Source organism: Callithrix jacchus, chromosome 19, assembly GCF_049354715.1.
Source record: "Callithrix jacchus isolate 240 chromosome 19, calJac240_pri, whole genome shotgun sequence".
Classification (NCBI taxonomy): Eukaryota; Metazoa; Chordata; class Mammalia; order Primates; family Cebidae; genus Callithrix; species Callithrix jacchus.
In genome coordinates this window covers 48,984,248-48,991,420 of record NC_133520.1, presented here as the reverse complement: position 1 = coordinate 48,991,420, position 7,173 = coordinate 48,984,248, and positions in this window count along the sequence as shown.

Below are 7,173 nucleotides of genomic sequence, written 5' to 3'. Positions count from 1 at the left end.
ACCCTCTGTGGACTTACGGCATTGCTCTATAACTTCACCAGTATACATTAGCGCAAATCCACTTTCCAGGTAGAAAGCACTAAGACATCTAGTCTTTACAGTCTTTCTCATGCCTGTTTTGAAAAAATACATTTTATGATTTTTAACAGACTTATTTCTAAGTAAAATGATTCTTGTTTCTCCAATATCTTGAATATTTCTTTTAAATGACTTAAATATGGCCTTTCTGGAAAAGGCTGCAAGATGGAAAGTGATCTTTCACTAACAAAGAAAATTATAGCCTGGCCGCAATGGCTCACACTTGTAATCTACCACTTTGGGCGGCCCAGGTGGGTGGATCACCTGAGGTCAGGAGTTTGAGACCAGCCTGGCCGACATGGTGAAACGCCAACTCTACTAAAAATACAAAAATTAGCTGGGTGTGGTGGCACACGCCTGTAATCCCAGCTACACAGGAGACTGAGGCAGTAGAATCACTTGAACCCAGAAGGCAGAGGTTGCAGTGAGCTGAGATGGCGCCACTAGCCACTATACTCCAGTTTGGATGACAGAGCCAGACTCCGTCTCACAAAAAAAAAAAAAAGGGTATTATAGCTTCTTCCAAAAAGGTCATCAGTGTATCAGTGTCAAAATGTCTTAATGCTTATCCTGTATGTGGTAGGAGTGCATGGGATTCCATTAGCTCCAGGTTTTCGCTGAAGTACTATTTTAAATGACCGACAATATTTTTTGGTAACAAAGCTTTCAGAGCAGCTAGTGAGATTACTATAATGCATAAGAGAGTGTGTGAATTAAATAGCGCTGAGTGTTTGCATTTCCATGACACTAGCAAATGTATTACCATTCTACTATGACTGTGTTTTGGTTGACTTGTCATTTTAATGAATGAGGAAACTGTTGGGGAACAGTTCTATTTCAATGCAAAGGTGTTAGCATAAAACTGTAATAACTTAATTTGCATATTAATAGCAAGGCGAGGCCGGGCGTGGTGGCTCAAACCTGTAATCCCAGCACTTTGGGAGGCCGAGGTGGGTGGATCACAAGGTCAAGAGATCAAGACCATCCTGGTCAACATGGTGAAACCCCGTCTCTACTAAAGATACAAAAAATTAGCTGGGCCTGGTGGCGCGTGCCTGTAATCCCAGCTACTCAGGAGGCTGAGGCAGGAGAATTGCCTGAACCCAGGAGGCGGAGGTTGCGGTGAGCCGAGATCGTGCCATTGCACTCCAGCCTGGGTAACAAGAGCGAAACTCTGTCTCAAAAAAAAAAAAAAATAGCAAGGCTAATTTGTATTAATAAAGCAGCTGGATATTGGTGTTTATAAATACTGTTATGGTGTCCTGGGGAGACTAGTGATTTGTTTCTTGGATTTATATGAGTGAATTTTTGCTTGACCTTAGATTTTCTGGCCTTTTTGGAGGACACTTCTCTTTCTTTTGAAAAATGAAAGGAATAAAAAGTTACCAAAGTGAAAGACATCCTTTTCCCCTGAAATATTTGTTGAGTCTAAAACGTTCTTCTCTTTACTGTATGACATTAACAAACAAAAAAACATGGGCCAGGTGCGATGGCTCACGCCTGTAATCACTGACCTTTGGGAGGTGGAGCCAGAAGGATCACGAGGTCAGGATTTGAGACCACCCTGGACAACATGGTGAAACCTCATCTCCACTAAAAATACAAAAATTAGCCAGGTGTGGTGGCGCATGCCTGTAGCCCCAGCTACTCGGGAGGCTGAGACAGGAGAATTGCTTGAACCCAGAAGGCAGAGGCTGCAGTGAGCCAAGATCGTGCCACTGCACTCCAGCCTGGGTGACAGAGCAAGACTCCATCTCAACAATAAATAAATAAATAAAAATTTTTTAAAAAATGAAATAACTCAAAATCATTAAAGACTCTGAGTTTGTGCATGAAAAATGTTGTGTGGAAAAAGACCTTTTTATTATTTTTATTTTTCAAGACAAGGACTTGTTCTGTCGTCCAAACTAGAGTACATGATCACAGCTTACTGCATCCTCCACCTCCCAGGCTCAAGCAATCCTCCTGTCAGAGGCATGTGAACCAGAGCAACTCCATCTTGAATGGGGCTAAGTAAAATGAGGGTGAAATCTACTGGGCTGCATTCTAGTAGATTTCTACTGGAATGTAAGTTAGATCTCTAACTTACAGAACGAGATGGGAAGTTGGCACAAGATACAGGTCATAAAGACCTTGCTGATAAAACAGTTTACAGTAAAGAAGCCAGCTAAACCCCACCAAAACCAAGATGGTCACAAGAGTGGCCTCTGGTCATCCTCACTGCTACACTCCCACTAGCTCCATGACAGTTAATGGATGCCTTGGCAACATCAGGAAGTTACCCTATATGGTCTAAAAAGGGCAGGCATAAATATTCCACCCCTTGTTTAGCATATCATCAAGAAATAACCATAAAAATGGACAACCAGCTGTCCTTGGGGGCTGCTCTGTCTACGGAATAGCCATTCTCTTATTCCTTTACTTTCTTTATAAACTTTGTTTTGCTTTACTCTATGGACTTGTCCTGAATTCTTTCTTTTTCTTTTTCTTTTTCTGGGATGGAGTTTCGCTCTTGTTGCCCAGGCTGGAGTGCAATGGTGCCATCTTGGCTCACTGCTACCTCTGCCTCCTGGATTCAAGAGATTCTCCTGCTTCAGCCTCCCAAGTAGCTTGAATTACAGGCAGACACCATCATGCCCGGCCAATTTTGTATTTTTAGTAGAGATAGGGTTTCACCACGTTGGCCAAGCTGGTCTCGAACTCCAGACCTCAGGTGATCTGCCCACCTCGGCCTCCCATAGTGCTGGGATTATAGGTGTGAGCCACCGTGCTTGGCCTGAATTCTTTCTTGTGCCAGATCCAAGAACCCTCTCTCTTTGGGTCTGGATCAGACCCCTTTCCTGTATGCTTCCACCTCAGCCTCCCAAGTAGTTGGAACCACATGCAGGTGCACAACTGGCTAATTTTTAAATTTTATTTTGAAGAGATGGGATCTCCTTATATTGCCCAGACTTGTCTCAGACTCCTGGGCTCAAGGAATGTTCTTGCCTCAGCCTTCCAAAATGCTGGGACTATGGGTATGAGCTGCAGTGCCTGGCAAGAGAAAGACCTTTTTTAAATAACTAACATGGCTGGGTACAGTGGCTCACTCCTGTAATTCCAGCACTTTGGGAGGCTGAGGGAGGTGGATCACCTGAGGTCAGGAGTTTGAGACCAGCCTACCTAACATGGCAAAATCCCGTTTCTACTAAAAAAAAAAAAAAAAAAATACAAAAATTAGCCAGGCATGTTGGCACAGGCCTGTAATACCAGCTACTTGGGAGGCTGAAGCAGGAGAATCACTTGAACCTGGGAGGCGGAGGTTGCAGTGATCTGAGATTATGCTATAGTACTCTAGCCTGGGCAACAAGAGTGAAACTCCTTCTAAAAAATAAATAAATAAAGTAAAATAGCCAACATATTGTACTAGGGTACAGTTTAACGTGCTAAACATGTTTAGGAGACTGTAATATTCAAAACATGGGTAAAAGTCATGTCATAATTCTGCACCATTTCTTCACACACTAACTTCTAACTGCAAATTGCAGGGTGTAGTGGCTCATGCCTGTAATCCCAGCACTTCGGGAGGCAGAGGCAGGCAGATTGCTCGAGCTCAGAAACTCCACCTCTACAAGAAATACAAAAATTAGCTAGGTGTGGTGGCACATGCCTGTGGTCCCAGCTACTAGAGAAGCTGAGGTGGGATTGAAACTGCCTTTGCTAACTGAAAACTAACTGAGAAACTAACTGAGAAAGTTATGACAGTGAAATAGATCTGACCTACCCAACTCCATCTTGCTTCCAACCTCCAAGCTGCCCTTGTTCATTCCTGGGATGAGGCTGAACTAACTTTGAGAGAAAATAGATATCTTTTTTTTTTTGGAGAGGGAGTTTGGCTCTGTCACCCAGGCTGGAGTGCAGTGGCATGATCTTGGCTCACTGAAACCTCTGCCTCCCGAGTTCAAGTGATTCTTCTGCCTTAGCCTCCCAAGCTGGGATTACAGGCATATGCCACCCACCATGCCCAGCTAAGTTTTGTATTTTTAGTAGAGACAGGGTTTCGCCATGTTGGCCGGGCTGATCTTGAATTTCTGACTTCAAGTGATTCACCTGCCTCAGCCTCCCAAAGTGCTGAAATTACAGGCAGGAGCCACCACACCTGGTCCAGGTTTCTTGTTTCTTGGTATTGCTAATGACTGTCACAGTGAATCACATGGCTGGGACATTCATATCCCCAGCATGTAATCAGCTATTTATGCCATCTCCTTTTCTTTTAGGTTCTCACCAAACATCAGCTAGTCTGCATAGTCAGTGGATGAGTTCTTTTTAAAAATGAAATTTAAAATTTTATTTTAGTAGAGACAGGGTCTTGCTATGTTGCCCAGGCTGGTCTCGAACTCCTGGGCTCAAGTAATCCTCCCACTTTGACATCTCCCAAAGTGCTGGCATTACAGGCATGAGCCACTGCATTTGGCCAGTCAGTGGATGATTTCTAATTTTATTATCTAACTTATTTAACATATTTAAAGTATGGAGTTTTAAAACTAATTTTTTAGTTCTTTAATATTGTGTGGAAAACAAAATATCATCAAAAAATAGAGATTAACCAAACACTGCATGTTTTCACTCATAGGCGGGTGATGAACAATGAGAACACTTGGGCACAGGGAAGAGAACAACACTCACTAGGCTAGGTTGGGGGGGTGGAGGGGAGGGGAGGGGAGGGACAGTGCAGGGGTGGAGAGGATGGGGAGGGATAACACCGGAAGAAACGCCTGATGTGGGCAGGAGGGATGGAGACAGCAAACCACCGTGGCATGTATATACCTATGCAACAATCTTGCAGGATGCAGGATGTGCTCATGTACCCCAGAGCCCAAAGTACAATAAAAAAATAGAGATTATACTCATTAAATAGGAATGTTCTATAATGCTTGGTGACAGAAATAGGCTCCTGGAAAGTGAGTGTAAAATGAGAGAGTAAAGTTGTTTTCAAGATATTTATTTTTGTTGTTTTTTTGAGACAGAGTTTTGCTGTTGTTGCCCAGGCTGGAGTGCAATGGTGTGATCTCAGCTCACTGCAATCTCCACCTCCCAGGTTCAAGAGATTCTCCTGCCTCAGCCTCCCGAGTAGCTGGGATTACAGGTGCCCACCACCACACCTGGCTAACTTTTTGTATTATTCGTAGAGATGGGGTTTCACCATGTTGGTCATCTCAAACTCCTGACCTTATGTGATTCACCTGCCTAGGCCTCACAAAGTACTGGGATTACAGGCATGAGCCACCGCACCTGGCCTTCAAGATATTTCTAACACTGCTGGTTCTGATTCAAATAGCACTCAACTGGAATTCTGACCAATGACTGCCAGGTTCCTGTGTGTCGAGCAATTATTCTGGGGAGAGGAAATGATCTATATTGCCCCTCATGCTGTCCTCTAGCCACTGTGAGAACAAGGAACTACTTGGTCCATGGGAGCTGTCATTTATTCAGTATTTTCTGTGTGCCAGGCAATGGTCTTAGTGCCTTATGTATATTGAAAATGTTTAATTATTCTAGCAACCCTCAGAGTTCTTTTTTCTTGGAAAAGTTAAGTAACTTGTCAAAGGTTACATATCTGGTAAGTGATAGATCTGGGATTTATACCGCTGAGTGTGGATTCAGGGTCTGGGCCTTATGTTTCTGTTGTTTAAGTTGGCTCGGGCAAACGAGGACTAGGAAGGTGTCTAATTTCAGAAACAAACTGGAAATGGGCAACATAACACTTCCAGGATATTCTCTGTCTCACACACACACACACACACACACACTCACACACACACCCCTCCATTCCTCCCTGAACATCTATTTTACTCTCATATGTCATTGCAGACCAGACTTTTCTGCTTCTCAGTCTATGTGGCAGGACATGGATAACCCCAGTACCCCGGCTTCTACAGCCTTTCTTTGAAAACCGCCTAGTCTGTAAGGGGAATACCTTGGTAATAATTCCTAATTCTCTGCAAAAGGACTTTGATTGGCTCAGCAGGGTTTAAATGTTAACTCTTAGAACAGCAACTGGGGCTGAGGCAAGGACATGTGGTACAATTGTGGCTGCTGCTTCTGCAAACCTACAGGTATGAATGGACAGTTTTCTTTCTTTCTTTATTTTTTTGAGACGGAGTTTCGCTCTTGTTACCCAGGCTGGAGTGCAATGGCGTGATCTCGGCTCACCGCAACCTCCGCCTCCTGGGTTCAGGCAATTCTCCTGCCTCAGCCTCCCTAGTAGCTGGGATTACAGGCGTGCGCCACCATGCCCAGCTAATTTTTTGTATTTTTAGTAGAGACGGGGTTTCACCATGTTGACCAGGATGGTCTCGATCTCTTGACCTCGTGATCCACCTGCCTCGGCCTCCCAAAGTGCTGGGATTACAGGGGTGAGCCACTGCACCCGGCCCGAATGGTCAGTTTTCTGAAAAGGGGAAAGGTAAAGGATTGCCGCAGAGAAGGACGAACGGGCCACCCAATAAGTATCTACTACATTTAGATTATACTGAAACTCAAATGAGAAATAATTTTTGGACTCCTGTTTCTTCTTGAGCCCGTCAACTTAGATATAGCTTTGTTTTTCTTTTTCTTTCTTTCTTTCTTTCCTTTTTTTTTTTTTTTTTTTTTTTGAGACAGAGTCTCACTCTGTCACCCAGGCTGGAGTACAGTGGTGCAATATTGACTCACTGCAACCTCTGCCTCCTGGGTTCAAGCGATTCTCCTTCCTCAGCCTCTTGAGTAGCTGGGATTACAGGCACACGCCACCATGCCCGGCTAATTTTTGCATTTTAGTTGGCCAGGCTGGTGTCGAACTCCTGACCTCAGGTGATATACCTGCCTTGGCCTCCCAGAGTGCTGGGATTACAGGTGTGAGCCACCACACCCAGCCAACTTAGGTATAGCTTTATGAATTCATGAAATAAGAAACAGGATCAGTAGCTGCTTTTAAACCTGAAGGCACTCAGTGCCATTAAGTAATGCCCATAAGGAAGTAAAAAGGACAGAGACAAGAATGAGCTTTAACAGGTTTCCTTAAATGGAAATGTTAGTCATATTCCATTAGAGCCACAGCTTGTGAGTCCTCCTTGA